Genomic DNA, 15,732 nt, shown 5'->3' on the forward strand with positions numbered 1-15,732 from the left:
AATGGTGCCACAATTCTACTCTGAGCTACATATATTCTCTTCTACCTAATTGCTTCAGAAAATTTATAAACAATGAACTGACAACATCAGTTTTGGAACTATGGGTGGAGTTGGCTATTTTTGTTTGACTTTTAGTACTTTTTAAATGTGATGTGGACATTTTATTGTTTTCCTTATCATTACTAATGGCCAGAAATCCTTAGATTGCAGCAGATACAAATCAATAAATAAATAAATGCAATGTCTGCATAATAAAAAAGTAAATATTGACTATACTTATACTGTTCCTTAAGTAGACATATAGGACAATATCTCTGTCTGGAATATTTCACAGAAAATGAGTAAGACTGGGAGATAGTGAAAAAATACCCCAAGAATAGGATTACATAAGACGGGCATGGTATTCCTTAAAGCAGGGGTGTCCAAACTTGGCAACTTTAAGACTTGTGGACTTCAACTCCCAGAATTCCCCAGCTGGCTGGGGAATTCTGGGAGTTGAAGTCCACAAGTCTTAAAGTTGCCAAGTTTGGACACCCCTGCCTTAAAGAAACACTTGCCTTTGTGAAAATGATGCTATTCGGTATTATGCAATTCCAAAACAATTCACCTTGTTGCTTTTAATTGCTTCTATGCATAAACATCCTTGTAGCATCTCGAAGTGCTGGAGAATGTTGTCTAGCATTTTAGAGATGGCATTAGAAAGCTTCCAGCTTGGAGGAGGGGAAAGAATAAAGCAAAATAAATTATATGAAGAGGAACTGAATGAAGTTGGAAGATAAGTTGGGACTAATATGTTAGCATGTCAGAAGTGCCCATAAGGATGTTACACACAACAATCAAAACTCTCATCTCATAATGTAGGATCTGGGATAATAAACTTAGACAAGGCTGACTGAATATCAGGATTAATTTAAAAAAATAAAAACTTTTTCCTAACAGTGAAAGCTTGACAATCCAATCAATTATCTAGAGAGATTGTTGATTCCTCTATATTGGACATTTTCAAGTAGAGATTAGCAGCCATCTATCAAGGATACCTGACCCGAGCAGCAATGGGATATGATAGCCATGACGGCCTCTTCTAATTATATCTCTGACTATGGATATAGTTCTCTTAAGAACCTCTCTCCATGGAAAATAGCCTGTTAGATGTTGCATCCAGTGATGCCAATTTTCTGTCTGCCAAATGATTAATCAATGGTTCCTCATTCAGATATGTAACTAATTCATCAATCATAGCAGTCAAGAAGAAATAATATGTGCATGTCAGTGGGTTTCTTTGGCGAGTCTGGAGCTCTGCACAAAAGATCAGGCAGGATAACTAGGTATGGTGTTAGAACAGCATGAACTCCCATCTTTCTGGTCCAAAAGAAAAGGGCGGGAGAGGTTTTTAAGATTGGCAATGAAACTTTTCTACTCTTGCAGGGCTTAAAAAATATCCTTCTATTCATTGTTTGTTTGTTTTTTAAAAAAGAAGACTGGCTTTTTGCTTGGGAGAAAATGCTACCAAATGTTGTAAGATCGTGTTAAATAGGCATGGAGGAAAGGAGACTGTTTGAAAGCCTAATAGTTGGTGTGTGTGTGTGTGTGTGTGTGTGTGTGTGTGTGTGTGTGTGTGTTAGCTTTGGGAGATGGGTTGAAACTTTCTTCCCAAGTGCTTTGAATTCACAAGAGGGGAAAAAAAGAAAATAGCACATAGTATTTTATTCCCCCCACCCCTTATATTCAAGTTTCTGATCACATTTAGCAAAAGTAGTGTCAGTTCCTGCTACGTTTTGCAAATGCAATTTACTATATAGCCAGCTAATGGCCTGATGTTCCATTATGAGCAATGCTTCCCTTCTCTATTAATAGAACTGCCTGCTGTGGCTGCTAGTGCTTTAACCATTTTCTTTTTTCAGTCTCACACTCCAAGCAACTATGAGAAAATTATCTATCTATCTATCTATCTATCTATCTATCTATCTATCTATCTATCTATCTATCTATCTATCTATCATCTATCTCTCTATCATCTCATCCAGGCATAACATATGTGCACTCTTGTATTCTTAACTACTGCAATTAAAAAAAAATATTCTTCATCTTTAATTCTAGAGGTAAGGAAGATTAGCATATTTTCTCTCTTTCTTTTTATCTTCTGATCTTCTGTCATCTAGGCATCCCAACTATGTAGAGCAGGGGTGTCAAACTCTAGGCCCGGGGGCCAGATCTGGACCATGGGGTACTTATAACTGACTAATTGGGCCCTCCTGGGAACAGCAAATGACTGGCCCGCAGTGCCTCTGCCAGAAAAAATGGAGGTCAGGGGGCTGCTGGCAGAGGGTTGCAGGAGACCGTTGCAGCTGAAAACGGAGCTTGGGAGCCCGTTTTGCTGGCAGACTGCTCGGGCCACCACAGGTGCCCCCGACATGAATGACATCAAGCTGCTCCCACCCACCCTTGCCACACCTATCCTGGCCCCCCAAGCAGGGGTGAGTTGCTGGTGGCATTACTGCCGGTTTGATGCATGCAAAGATTTTGCGCTCTGTGCTTGTGTGCATTTCATCATAAATAGGTCTGCACATGCTCCACACATTAAAAAATAAAATAAAAAATAATAATTTGTGCAGTGAAAATCAAGATGGTGGCACCATACTGGGTATGTCCAGCTTAAGAGAAAGAAGGACTAGGGGAGACATGATAGCATTGTTCCAATATCTCAGGGGTTGCCACAAAGAAGAGGGAGTCAAACTATTTTCCAAGGCACCTGAGGGTAGAAAAAGGAGCAATGGGTGGAAACTAATCAAGGAGAGAAGCAACTTAGAACTGAGGAGAAACTTCCTGACAGTTAAAACAATTAATCAGTGGAACAGCTTGCCTCCAGAAGTTGTGAATGCGCCAACACTGGAAGTCTTTAAGAAGATGTTGGATAGCCATCTGTCTGAAACGGTATAGGGTTTCCTGCCTAGGCAGGGGGTTGGACTAGAAGACCTCCAAGGTCCCTTCCAACTCTAGTATTGTATTGTATTGTATTGTATTGTATTGTATTGTATTGTATTGTATTGTATTGTATTGTATTGTATTGTATTGTATTGTATTGTATTGTATTGTATTGTATTGTATTGTATTGTATAGGAGAACCGGTTCGGGGGCATGCCAGGCCTGGGTCACTGCCGGTTCAAGTTACCCAGGCTGCCAAACCACTACCGGTTCAGCCGAACAAGTCCAAACAGGTAGGAACCCACCACTGCCCCCCTGAGGTCAAACACAACCCTCAATGAAATCAAGTTTGACACCCCTGATGTAACGGATATCCTCTACATTGATTTGTCAATGTCCCGTTATGTTCTTATTCATCTTCTGGTCTTCAGTACACCTTCAAACATCGCCTAATCATTTTTTTCAGCAGAACAAACCCTACTCAATTTAACTCAGCTGAATGGACCCCTTTTCTGCAACCAACAACCTACCTTTAGCTGCCATTGGCCATCTATGTTTGACTTGAGTGCCAACGATGCTTTGCATTCCCAGGCTTCTCCTTCTCAGAGTTCTCATTGAAGATGTTGAAAATTTCACCCTTAATGCCAGCATGAATCTAATATCCCATTACAATATCCCATGTATAGTTTTGAGGAAAACTATGTCCTAATTTAAAATGGTTGCTTTAATAGTTTTTATTTATTCTTGATGATTACAATATATGCTGCCCAGAATCACTATGCGAGATGAGCCATCGTACAAATGTGATATGGATAAATAAATCCATCCTATGGGTATCTAAATGCTCATCTCAATCCTCTGACAAAAAAATGCAGATTGTCATTGTAATGTCTGCAGAACTGAATTTATAAGTGAAAACCCAGCATGCTATGGAAGAAGGCAAGTTGTAGATATAACCTTTTGAAATATACCAAAACTTGCCTGGCAAGGAGACACCAATTCTTCTACTTGACTAACAAATTCTTAGAATACATATTTCCCCTCTCATTATTTCCTAAATCTCCACTAAAATAAGCTTGGAGGCTTGGAAAAGATTGTCTCTCATTGTTTTCTCCCTGGCGTGTGCTCCCTATTTTGCATAGTGCTTAAGACATGATGCTGGAAACCAGGAAACTCTAAGTTCTAATCCTGCCTTAGGCAAAAATTCACCTGAGTGACTTGGGGCCAGCTATTCTCAGCTGTAGAAAAAGGACCTGGCAAGCTACTTCCCAAAATATTACCAAGAAAACTTTAGGGACTCTTCAGGCAATTGCTAGGAGTCAACACTCACTTGAAAGCACACATTTATTCTTCTTTTCAGGTCACAAAGTCATGCTTTTTTCTTAAGCCCACCAACAGCACAATGCCTTCCAGAAAAGATCTGCATCCTTTACTTTATGAATGGTTATTTGTTGTGATAACCACCCATGTGCAATTTTTCATCTCACTTTGATGTAGTCTAGAGAGCTGCAGTAAAAAAATAATATGGAAATCTTTTTATTTCTTTCCTGCTGGTGCAGTACATTATGCAAAAGTCGAAAACAATCTGTTAGTGCATTACTAAACAGGAAATTGGTAGGAAGTCTGAAGATGACAATAACTTATTATTTCCCTATCTATTTCAGGAAGGCAGAGAATTCATTTTCCGCAGCTTTACTTTACAGTGAAGGTGCAATGAAATTACATTCTGCAATTAATTAGCAACGAGGCCCGAACATGAGACAAAGCTATTGCAAAAAGAATATGCCACATTTTCTACCTTCAAATTAGGAAAGGGGATAAGGAAAAAAAAAAAAACCACTTGTCTTACAAAAGGACTCGCTTCTGAAAAGACATGCACTGGGCTGTGATCTAAATCATATACTTTATAATGAATTAGAATCATCTATGCTTTCCAGAATTGCTTTTGATGAGTTATTCAGATGATTCTCTCCCAGCCAACTCTGTCCTGGATTTTTTTTTTAATAATATTATTCATTCTGTACTTCCCTAGGTTATAATTGTGTCTGCTATTAAACAAAGGGACATAAGCATTCCAATGAATTGAAATGTGATAATATAGTAGATGCAGAAGCGGTATTCAGCCGGATCTCTCCAGATCGGGTGAACTGGTAGTGGCTGCTGCGGAAGGCTCCACCCACCCACCCCGACGTAATGCGCAAGCACTGCACATGCCCAGAAGGCAGTGCGCATACACAGACTAGGCACATGGACTCATATTTGTGAACCGGTAGGGAATGTAAGTGAATCCCACCGCTGAGTAAATGGCACATAAGTGTTGTACAATGTACATCATAAATTAATTTTAGTGTGAACTTTGTGCAATATGGATTGCATTCCAATTTAGACAATCCAACACATAAAGCTTTCTATTGTTCTTTTCTTCCAGGTGAACAATTTCATGAAGGACAATAAAGGCTTACATTAAAGATTGCATTAAAAATAAGCCTATGTAAGGTGGCTTTGATTCGAGTTTGTGAGATACCATACACTGGTGAAGTGATGCGTTTGACTCCAAGAGTTATTTTGGTTTGCAGTTTCAGGATCTGGAAAAGCCAGAAGAGATTTTGCAAAGGTGCAAAACAAAGGGATGTACACAAATATTTTGAACATAACTTGCAGGAAAAATGATAGAACAAAATAAAAGTGAATACATTTGACGTCTGTATCAATCAGTTTTGTGTCTTCAAAAGACAACCAGATTAGCATTTTCAAAAGTCAGCAAATTCCTGAAATTTTGACAGAGGTGCTTCACAGAAGACAGCGAGAACAAAAAGTGATGTACGGTCAAAATTTAAACAGATTTCATCCCAACCATTGCATGATAAGTTTTCATAGTAAAGAGAAGGTATGAGGATTCATTCAGTCTCCCTGCTCTGCTGCCCTATTCAAATTTATTTCAAATCAGATACCAATGCAAGAATCCTAGTCTTTTTACTATAAAGAAAGTTATAGATGAAGATTTTTAAAAGATATGTTTTAAGAATTACTTTTTACAGACATTTCTTCTGGAGGCCCTTGCTTTCTGTAGAAGGCACTTGCTCAATCTTCTGAGCACTACATATATGATATGTTAAATGCACATGAGATTTGCAAGTACACTAGGCCTCTGCACAATTTCAGAGGAATATGTTGATTTAGAGACACTTCAGTTGAATCATTCCCCTGAAGCAGCTTTGCAAACTGGAAAGATTTTCAAGACTTGTAAACTTGGCCCAAAGGTGTTTTTTCAGGTGGCAACTGGACTTTCTTGTTTGTTTGATTTTCTTTTGAAGACATTTCGCTTCTCATCCAAGAAGCTTCTTCAGCTCTGACAGGATAGTGGAGAATGGAATTTATATCTTAGAGGGTTCTACCACATTTTACGTTGACTTGACCCTGTTTATGAAAAGTAAATATTAAAGGTGTGGAAGCAGAATTGCCTCTGAAATTTGGTGGAATAAATGAGGTCTTTTGAAAGTTGCCCCTCCCCTTAGTTTTCTTTTAAAACTAACCCCTGATCTGCAAGCATGAAGAAGCTTCATGTTCCACCTTTGCTTCCTACATTCTAAATGGTCACTGGAACCTACAGTGATCAGGTAAGTGTGTGTCTGTGTGTGTTGTGTGTTGTGTGTGTAGAAGGGGGAACCAGATCAAGAAATCAGAGGAAAAAGTTTTCAAACATAAATGACTCTCAGGATTTCTCTCTTGGAAGTCCTTAAATAATTGTTTTACTCTCTGTGGGGGAAAAATGCAGGAGAAAAATGCAATTTGCCTTGTTTCAGGAAATAAAGATTTCTGAAACTCTGTTTTTCACTATAGTCTCATGTTGTGTGAGGCAGGTCTTCCAATATTTGGGGAGAAAACAAGAAGAACCTAGAGGAAGACACTGTGTATGTGGCAAAAGGCAAAGGACATAAGAATATTGGAAGGCAAAGGTTGCAGCAGACCATAAGGATCATATTTCAAATATTCCATTTCAGAAAATGAAATACACCTGCCTGAAAGGTTCTAGTTTATAAAAATGTCTTACTAATGCACCTACTTCTCTACCTCTATGTTATTACATACTTGACATATTAATAGCTAGTAGGAATGAATAGCCACCCCATGGATGAAAGCCAACTATAATGCAATACCCACCGATCAAGCTATTTTTAAGTGTGAGATAATGCAATGAACCCATATATATCTTCTTATTCGCCTTTATGAAGATAGACAGATTTAATGGACTGGAGTCCTTTGATCATATGTACCCTGAAAATAACTTCAAAAATAAAAGCTATCAGGCTGATCCCATCCATCAGTCAGACAAGTCCATTGATCACCTACTTTCCCACTCCTTCTTATTTCAGTTCCTAAATTTAGACTATTTGGGCATTGCTGATGAATTCATAATAACTTAACTTAAGATGCTACACTAGAAAGCTCTAGGACAGTGGTTCTCAACCTTTTCTTCACCATGGATCATCTTTAAATATCTCTTGTCACCATTGATCATGGCCAAAACCCCTCAAGACTTAACTTGAGGTTTAAATCAAGCTTTCACAAACCCATTGTGATGACATCAGAAACCCCCCCCCCCCAGGAGTCCACGGATCACAGGCTGAGAACCATTACTCTAGGACATCTACTGTACAGTTGATCTGAGATATTTTCAACCCATAGATTTAATATGGTCTTTCATATCAGCCCACCTAATTTCAGGACCACGGGTAGTCCGAATGACAATTGGGATTGGAATTTTTATTACTAAGTAATATAATTGTAAAATGTGATGTCATATGACCACATTGCTTAGCTGCAACACTCCCAGCAAATCTCTGTTGCTGGTGTAATCCCAGGACTGTGTGGGTTGTTAAGTGAGGGGCTCATGGGATCTCATATTGTGACTTTCTACTGGCTTCTAACAAGAAAAGTCAATGAAACCAGCAGGAAGCTGTAAGTCCTGCACGGTTTGCAAACCAGGTGGGTGAGTGCTATAAAGTGCTATGGTAAATTACACCACATGAGTGTGGGCAAAGGAGTTGGTGCAGTAGCCTATAAGGTTGCAGCTGGGGAAATGGTTTCTATGAGAACTGGACAGGTTCCTAAATGCAGCTGGGCAGGTATGCACTACAGAGTGCCAGTCGGGTAGGATGGGTGCTCTATCTGGGTACTTGCAACAGAGTATCAGAGCCCTGTATTCTGTAGCAAGAGTTTTGTGAGAAAAAATGGCAGGAACGACATACAGGAATGACTTGCAAACTTCTCTGCCAGTTTCGCTATTGATTTTGCTTGTGGGAAACTAGCAAAAAATGTCACAAGTGGCAATCATATGACCACAGGATGCTGCAAATGTTGCAGTTGCATGTCATTGGTCAAGCACTCAAATTGTGACCATGTGACCGTAGGCTGGAACTTCAAGAACTGGTCCAAAGTAACACTTGTTTGATAAATGTGAATGTGTGTGAATGTGCACGTTTTTAGTGAACAGCTAATGCAGAGAACTTATGAACTGAACTGAAAACCTATGAGGGAAATGTTGTATTGGGAAAGGTAACATGGCCCATCACTCAACTCTTTCTCAGCTCCCTGTGGGAAAAGTTGAACAGTTTCATGGCAAGAGGTATGTGAAAAATACGGGTAGCTGAGATTAAAAATCAGAAAGGCTATTGATTTCCTGCACCATTGGTCATGAACATCATGGCTGGAAATAGAAATAACCACTTTGTGGAATTTTTGGATATGCTATCATTACTGTGCTGGCTGTTGAGAAGTATTGTGCCCTCTGAATGAGAGAATTAATGCAGCTGTATTCTCCGGACAATAAAGGCTTTATGGATTTGTGTTTGATAACAAGAACTTGGTAAAAGGAAAAGGGCAATGAAAATAGAAAGGAGGAAAAAAAAGAGAATGTCCAACTTTTCATAATATTGATTTTGAAGAAAACTTCCTTTTGGCATTGAAGCTATTTAAATAGTTTTCTTTCAGCTCATAGTATTGATGGGGGAGAAATAGTAATGACAGTCACTGGAGAAAAAAATGCTCTAAAGGAAGTGTGAGTGTGTATTACTCTCAAATTATACACTAAGAAATGGTTTTACTTTCATCCCCAAGGAAACACAACATATTAACCGTTAGCTGCAATTGTTATTAACTACAATTACTAACTGGCTCCTCTGTGTTCAGAGACAGCATAATTCTGAGGAATAGAGGCTGGGGAATATGTTCTGCACCGTTTGCTTCTTGGCATACAATTGGAGCCAGCAAAACTGCCAATTTTATTTTTGCTTTGTTTTTCATTCTTACTCACCGCAAATCCAGCTCTTCCTTTGTGTCCCATTACTTTGCAAATGTGACCCTCCCTTTTACCCTTCCCCACAAAAAAAGTTTGGAAACAAAATGTGTTTAGTTTCTCGTGAAAAAAGAAAGGTGTATTTTTTTTCTAAGTACACTGAGATTTATATGTCTTTTAAAACCTGGTGGGTGCTTTTAAAAATATATATACTGATTTTAGGTCAACAAAACATTCAACCCTTAACCATAGATCAATTTTTGTTATGTTTTCTATCCATGTGGTTTTCTTGGTAAAAAAAAAATACTGGAGTGGTTTACATTGCCTTTTCTTGCTCATATGAACTGACATCTTTGTAGTGTCACACAAGTGATTGTATGACACTGGCATCTTCCTATATTGCTGTTGCCGTACAAAGATACCTATTTTCTTCATAAGGGCATCTGGTATGACTTTAAAACCTTAGGTAATTCTGCTGGGCATATAGACTGTTGGCATGAGCTTTTTACACTTAACTATCCAAAGTATCCTGTCCAGCAGTGTTAAGATCTTTTTCTTTACATGGAAATAAAAGAAAAAGTAGATAAGCAAAGCACATTTAGGACAATTAAAATACAAAAAAGGAAAAGGAAAGAAGGGAAAGGAAAGGAAAGGCTGAGTAAGGCAAGGCAACAGGAACTAATTTCCCCCTTTAGATACATATAGTAATTTTAAATATTTATAGACATTTAGGCTATCTTAGAAGCCAGACTGTAAATAATGCTATTCGTCACGTTGCATGATATTTGTATGTGTGGGAATATTCTTGCTTAAATTTAGTTATCTTCTATTCTGTATATATGCTACTTTTGCCATTGCTGTTTATTGTCCAAGTTTAAGTTTCCAATCAGATATTGTCAGGATATTTTATCTTTCTTAACCCATTGGGCAAAATTTATTCTTGCCGCTGTAAGCATATCTAACAGTAAATTATTATGTTTTTAATATGTCCAGTACATGCATGTTTTGCTACAATATGCATTATTACATACATTCATTTGCAGGGCATGGAGCTGTGTGTGAGTATGTGTGTTGATTGCAAATTTATTAAATATCATTAAGTTGGTGATGACTCTTAACAATCACAGTGCTACCACTAAGACTGATGATGTTACCTAGTTTGATGAGCATGTTTCTCAATATATATTTAGGATATAGGCCAGGTAAATGAGGACAGTATATACAGTCTTTGCTGACCTAGACTGAGTCTGTGTTGTGACTTGGTGTCCTATGTTTTCTGTTGAGGACAATGTGGTGGGATTCCCATTCTTCTAAGGATATCCCAGTTTGACATGGTCAGCATAATGGAAGGCCTTTCTATAATCAATAATGCATATATTGACTTCCTTTTGGTATTCTTTAATTTTTCCAATTTCCTAGCACACATTATCAATATCTTATTTCTTTTCTAAACCAATTTATAAATCTTGACATCTGTTCAAAGTACTTTTGGGACTCTAATCTGTGTTGATACAAAATATGTAACATAATGCAATACATAAACTTTTGACAAGATAGATATGTAATCCAATTTATCTACAAGCTCAAGAGTATATTTTCTATACAACTGTATAAATGTTTCTCAGTCATTCATGAAATTTACAGACATGAGGATGGATAGCCTGATTAGCTATTGCAAGACAAATCTTATCAAGAGGGATGTGCTGAGATAAAATCAATAAGTTAACAATAACAACAACAGCAACAACAGCAGCAACAACAACAACAACAACAACTAATCAACCAACCAACCAACAAAAGAATTGGAACAGGAAGGAGAAAAAGAAATGTGAGTTTGAGAAAGTATCTAGATGCAAAAACAAAACCATGTAGGAAGAATAAATACTAACTGAATAATAATCAACTATCTTGGAACATGCATTTTTGGATTAAAAACATACTATAGTACACAAAGGCTGAGCTGAATAAGCAATCTAGAAACTCAATACACAAAGAAAATCCTCCAATCATGAATGTTGAATCCCAATGTTCTTTGTATTATCTATCTGTAGTTTCTTCTGTTTCTGTTGGTTGAAATGAATCAGACATAGCATTTTGTGCTATTTCCATTCAGGACAATAGAGCTGCTGTAAAAGATGCTGATAGAAAATTACATTGGAAAATCACTTTTTAGGGAAATGGACTGAAAACTAAATTTCCTGTTTGGTTTATACATGCCAGAAGAAAGCAAAACTAATACTGCAGCCTAGTAATAATACCTAGCAGTTATGCTGTGCATATTCAGAAAGCAATTTCCAAGAAAAGTAGTAATGAGATTCAAACATACATATTCTAAAGATAATGAATGTTAACATAATCCCATAAAACAGAAGATTTTTTGTAGAAATAAAGGCAAAACCAGGTGCTTGCCATCTTAAAACAAAAACCTGCCATTGAAATCGACAACTGAATTGTATATTTGTATATTTGCCACGGTACATTTAGCAGCAATGCACTTTTTAAAGGATTAACTCTATTTCCCTTTCCCATGTATTTAAAGACAGTGCCAAACAAACTTGAAAAGGTGTTGCAACCCACGTCAAGTAGAATTCCATTAGAAATAAGTTGATTGTGAGTGCTAACTTAATGTAGATGCAGAATCACTATCCCCATGATTAAATCCCCATGTCAAATTTCTGTTCTAAAAGACTGATACAGTGTAGTGACCTTTCATTCATTTCATAGTATGTGCTTAAAATATACCTGTTTACAAGTACAGTCAATTGAAGTTGGTCCTGTAATTCACCAGAATAAAATATCTGCTTGGAGCAGTAGACATCAAAGTAAGGAAGAGAGAGGAATTTATTGAAGAACATAGTTGCCTTTATTATAAAGGAGCATGGATACACTGTAGGTGAGGGGCAAAAAAAAATATGTGACAAAATATGCATGATGACATCATGCTGTGAAAACCTTGAATTAGGTGCATGGCATCAGACGTCAGGGAACAAGTATGACAGAGTGAAGTTTGGGTCATGACATAGCTATGGGTGTTGTCATTTTGATGCAAACTTACTTTGCTGTGAAGGTTTATGCCCTCCAACACTAATCTGCTGTCCCCATTGAGAAAGATGAGATACTTCCACCACCATGTTGAAGTAAGAGTCTACAACTCAGCCAGCCAGTTTTTGTACATGAAATTGGATATTTCTGCTTGTGAATAGAGAGGATTATGTTATCTCTCTCTCCCCTTCCTCTCTCCCTCCCTCCCTCTCTCTGTATCATCTCTCTCTCTCTCTCTCTCTCTCTCTCTCTCTCTCTCTCTCTCTCTCTCTCTCTCTCTCTCTCTCTCTCTCGATAGACAGACAGAAAAGTGCAAAGCCCATGGAATAATAATGAACTGTGTGTATATGTTCAGGATGGTGGGGATGATTCTTATCAGAAGCAAAGTATACATGGATACCATCTTCTTGTCTCCAACCTGCATTAGAAATGAGCTCTAAGTTTGACCTTTTGCTTCAGGAACAAAATATTTTTAAGGCCAACAGTGTTTAGATCCCACGATAGTTGATGTCAATCAGTCTTAAGTGGTTCTTATTTACTCCAGACATCTCATTAGGCTGTGTGAATTGCAGGGTTTATTTATTTTCTCCAGGTAATGAATTCTTGGCTCTCTATCAATGTGGAAAAAGAGAAAGTTACAAGCACCCCTTAATGAGATTAATTTGAACTCTAATTAGCAGCAATAGAAAACTCCAGAGTACTTGACAAAAATATCACTGAAATCATTAAGTAGTCATTACTAAAGTGTGTAGGAGGGAAAAAAAGCTGACTAAGATGGCAACATGTTTCAGGGTAAAAATGGACATCTAGGAAGATGAAAAAAATCTGGACTTGTGAATTAGAAGAAAGATGCTTGAAAGTTGTCTCTGGAGAAAGATGAAATTGTCAGAGAATCTACCTACCTACCTACCTACCTACCTACCTACCTACCTATCTATCTATCTATCTATCTATCTATCTATCTATCTATCTATCTATCTATCTATCTATCTATCATCTATCTATCATCTATCTATCTATCTATCTTGGATGGGAAGGGAACAAGAGATATGTGCAATATTTAGTACCTGAACATTTTGCACTGAAGAAGAAGCCAACTTCACAGACCAGGTGTGTAAGGCTCCATATTGTTTGTTTGTTTGGTCAAAAGTCACTCTTTGCTTTAGAAACCATATTTCCCATAGATAGATAAGCTAACAAATTTAAATTTAAACTTAAGCTTAATTAATATTCACTTCAATCAGTTAAATACAATTAATTTGATAACTTTACTTGTAATCATTCTTCTTGACGTTGGTGGTCATCTTTAAAAAGAAAATTTAAAATTTGAGAAATGCAAACATCCCTTTTGAAGGCCTTCAGAAATCGTGGGCACTCCATCACTGGATGTTTTTAAGAAGAGTCTAGTCAGCTACCTGAAATGCGATAGCAGTGGTGGTCAACCTATGGCACGCATGCCGAAAGTGGCATGCAGAGCCAACCCGTGTGGGATCCGTGGCCTCACTGGCTCCTCTTCTGAATTCCTATGCACACACACATGCCAGTCAGCTGGTCTTCACGCACACGGGAGTACTGAACCTCAGAAAAGCAGCTTTCCAGAGTGCTAATGCACCCAAACGTTCAGGTTTCCGTTGCGTGCATGTGTGATTCTCAGCTATTTGTTGGGTGCGAACCCACACTAGAAACCAGAGGTTTAGGTGCCAGCGCGCTGGAATGCTGCTTTTCTGGGTTTCAGCATTCCTGCACGCGCAAAGGCCAGCGAGGTTGCGCAGTCCAGGCGGGATGGTTTTGCAAGCCATTTATGGTACACAGGTCGGCATGCGGTGACATAAAAGATTAGCCATCACTGTGCTATAGGTTCTCCTGCTTGAGCAGGAGGCTGGACTGAAAAACCTCCAACATCTATTCTACATTCTCTATTCTATTCTATTCTATTCTATTCTATTCTATGCTATGCTATGCTATGCTATGCTACGCTACGCTACCCTACCCTACCCTACCCTACCCTACTCTACTCTACTCTACTCTATTCCTATTCTATTCTATTCACTGTCTGGGGCACCAAGCCTCAGATCCTACATCCTTGCTCTATAAAGCCAGATGATGTCACCTGATCTCTAGAGAAGCATGTGGTCAGGCCTTGTATATTTTGATACTTGCTTGCCTGGACAATGAAGAGACTTGAATGCAACAGCTGTCTCTAGTCCTTTTTCTTTAAACTCAGTTTCACAAGGGCTAAATCTGATTGTAGAATCTACAGTGCTTGCTCAAGTTTCATTGAAACAAATTAACTGTTTGCAAAACCCGTTGTTTTGTCAAAGGAAAAACAGTTCAGTTCTGTCAACATTCTAGAATTGTTGTATACCTTCAGCTGAAAACAAAATGGATTGTATCCAGACTGAAGCGTTTTTCAGTAGACCCAGTGAACTGAGCTTCTCTCAGCAGTGACTAACCCAGATCTCATTAATTTCAACAACGATGTAGAAATGTGACTAAATCTGGATCCAGTGTAAGTCATTTTTATTTCCCATTGTGTGCTGCATCACTATTTTTGTCTGCCTTCACTTCATTTGTTAGTATCATTAATTATAGCTAACCTTATAAGTAAATAACCATAACACTTAAAATGACATTCAAGAGAAAAAGTGCTGACTTCCGGTTCCGGCGGCTACGGCGACAGGCAAGCCTTTGCCTGCTCCCGCTCTCCCGGTGGGCTTCCCCCGCTTCTGGGGGGGCACAGGACGCCCCGGAGAGGTGTCCTGCCGAGGGAACGGCTCGCGGAGGGTCCTGGCGTCGGCGGCGGCTGGCGGGGGCTTCTCCGCTTCGTTCTAGGCACCGGGGAGCAGTCTCGGAGGGCGCCCGTGTGCGCGCGCCTCGCCCCATGCCGATCGGAGAACGCGCTATTGAACGAAGCAGCGGCAATGTGGTGAGAGGCTTCCCTTCTCCATTCCCTTTATCTTGAATTTATGGACCTTCCAGCATTTTTTTTTTAAAAAAAAGTTAAACTTTCGGACTTCTGCTAGAGGTGCGGCTAGAGGGAGGGGGATTTCGCCCCCTCCCTTGGACAAGCGGCTTGAGAAGATTTTGCTTTCGCCCTCAGGGGAAGGAGGAGGGGGGAGAGCCAACTAATGATGCCTCACCCTCATAAAAGTGACTTTCATTGGACTTAGTTCCAGAACCTATGGGTGAACTGAGAACTTTTTGAACTTTTAAAACTTTATTATGCCTCTGAGCCCAAAGCTGGCAGGGCAAGATGGCACACTTCCGTTGTCTTCATGAACTGTGAAACCTGACTCCACCTTTAAAATTCAGGCTTCCGGTCTTTGTCTCCGAGTCACCCAGAGGAATCTCTTGTGGATTGTTTTTTTTCTGAACTCTTTGGGGAAAAAATTTTCATCTATTGCTAGACTGACTAAAGAAATCCCCATCTGTTTGGATCCTCTGCCTTCTGGATTCGCCTGCCTGCTCTACTT

Source organism: Natrix helvetica (genome assembly GCF_964273705.1).
Source record: "Natrix helvetica genome assembly, chromosome: 4".
NCBI lineage: Eukaryota > Metazoa > Chordata > Lepidosauria > Squamata > Natricidae > Natrix > Natrix helvetica.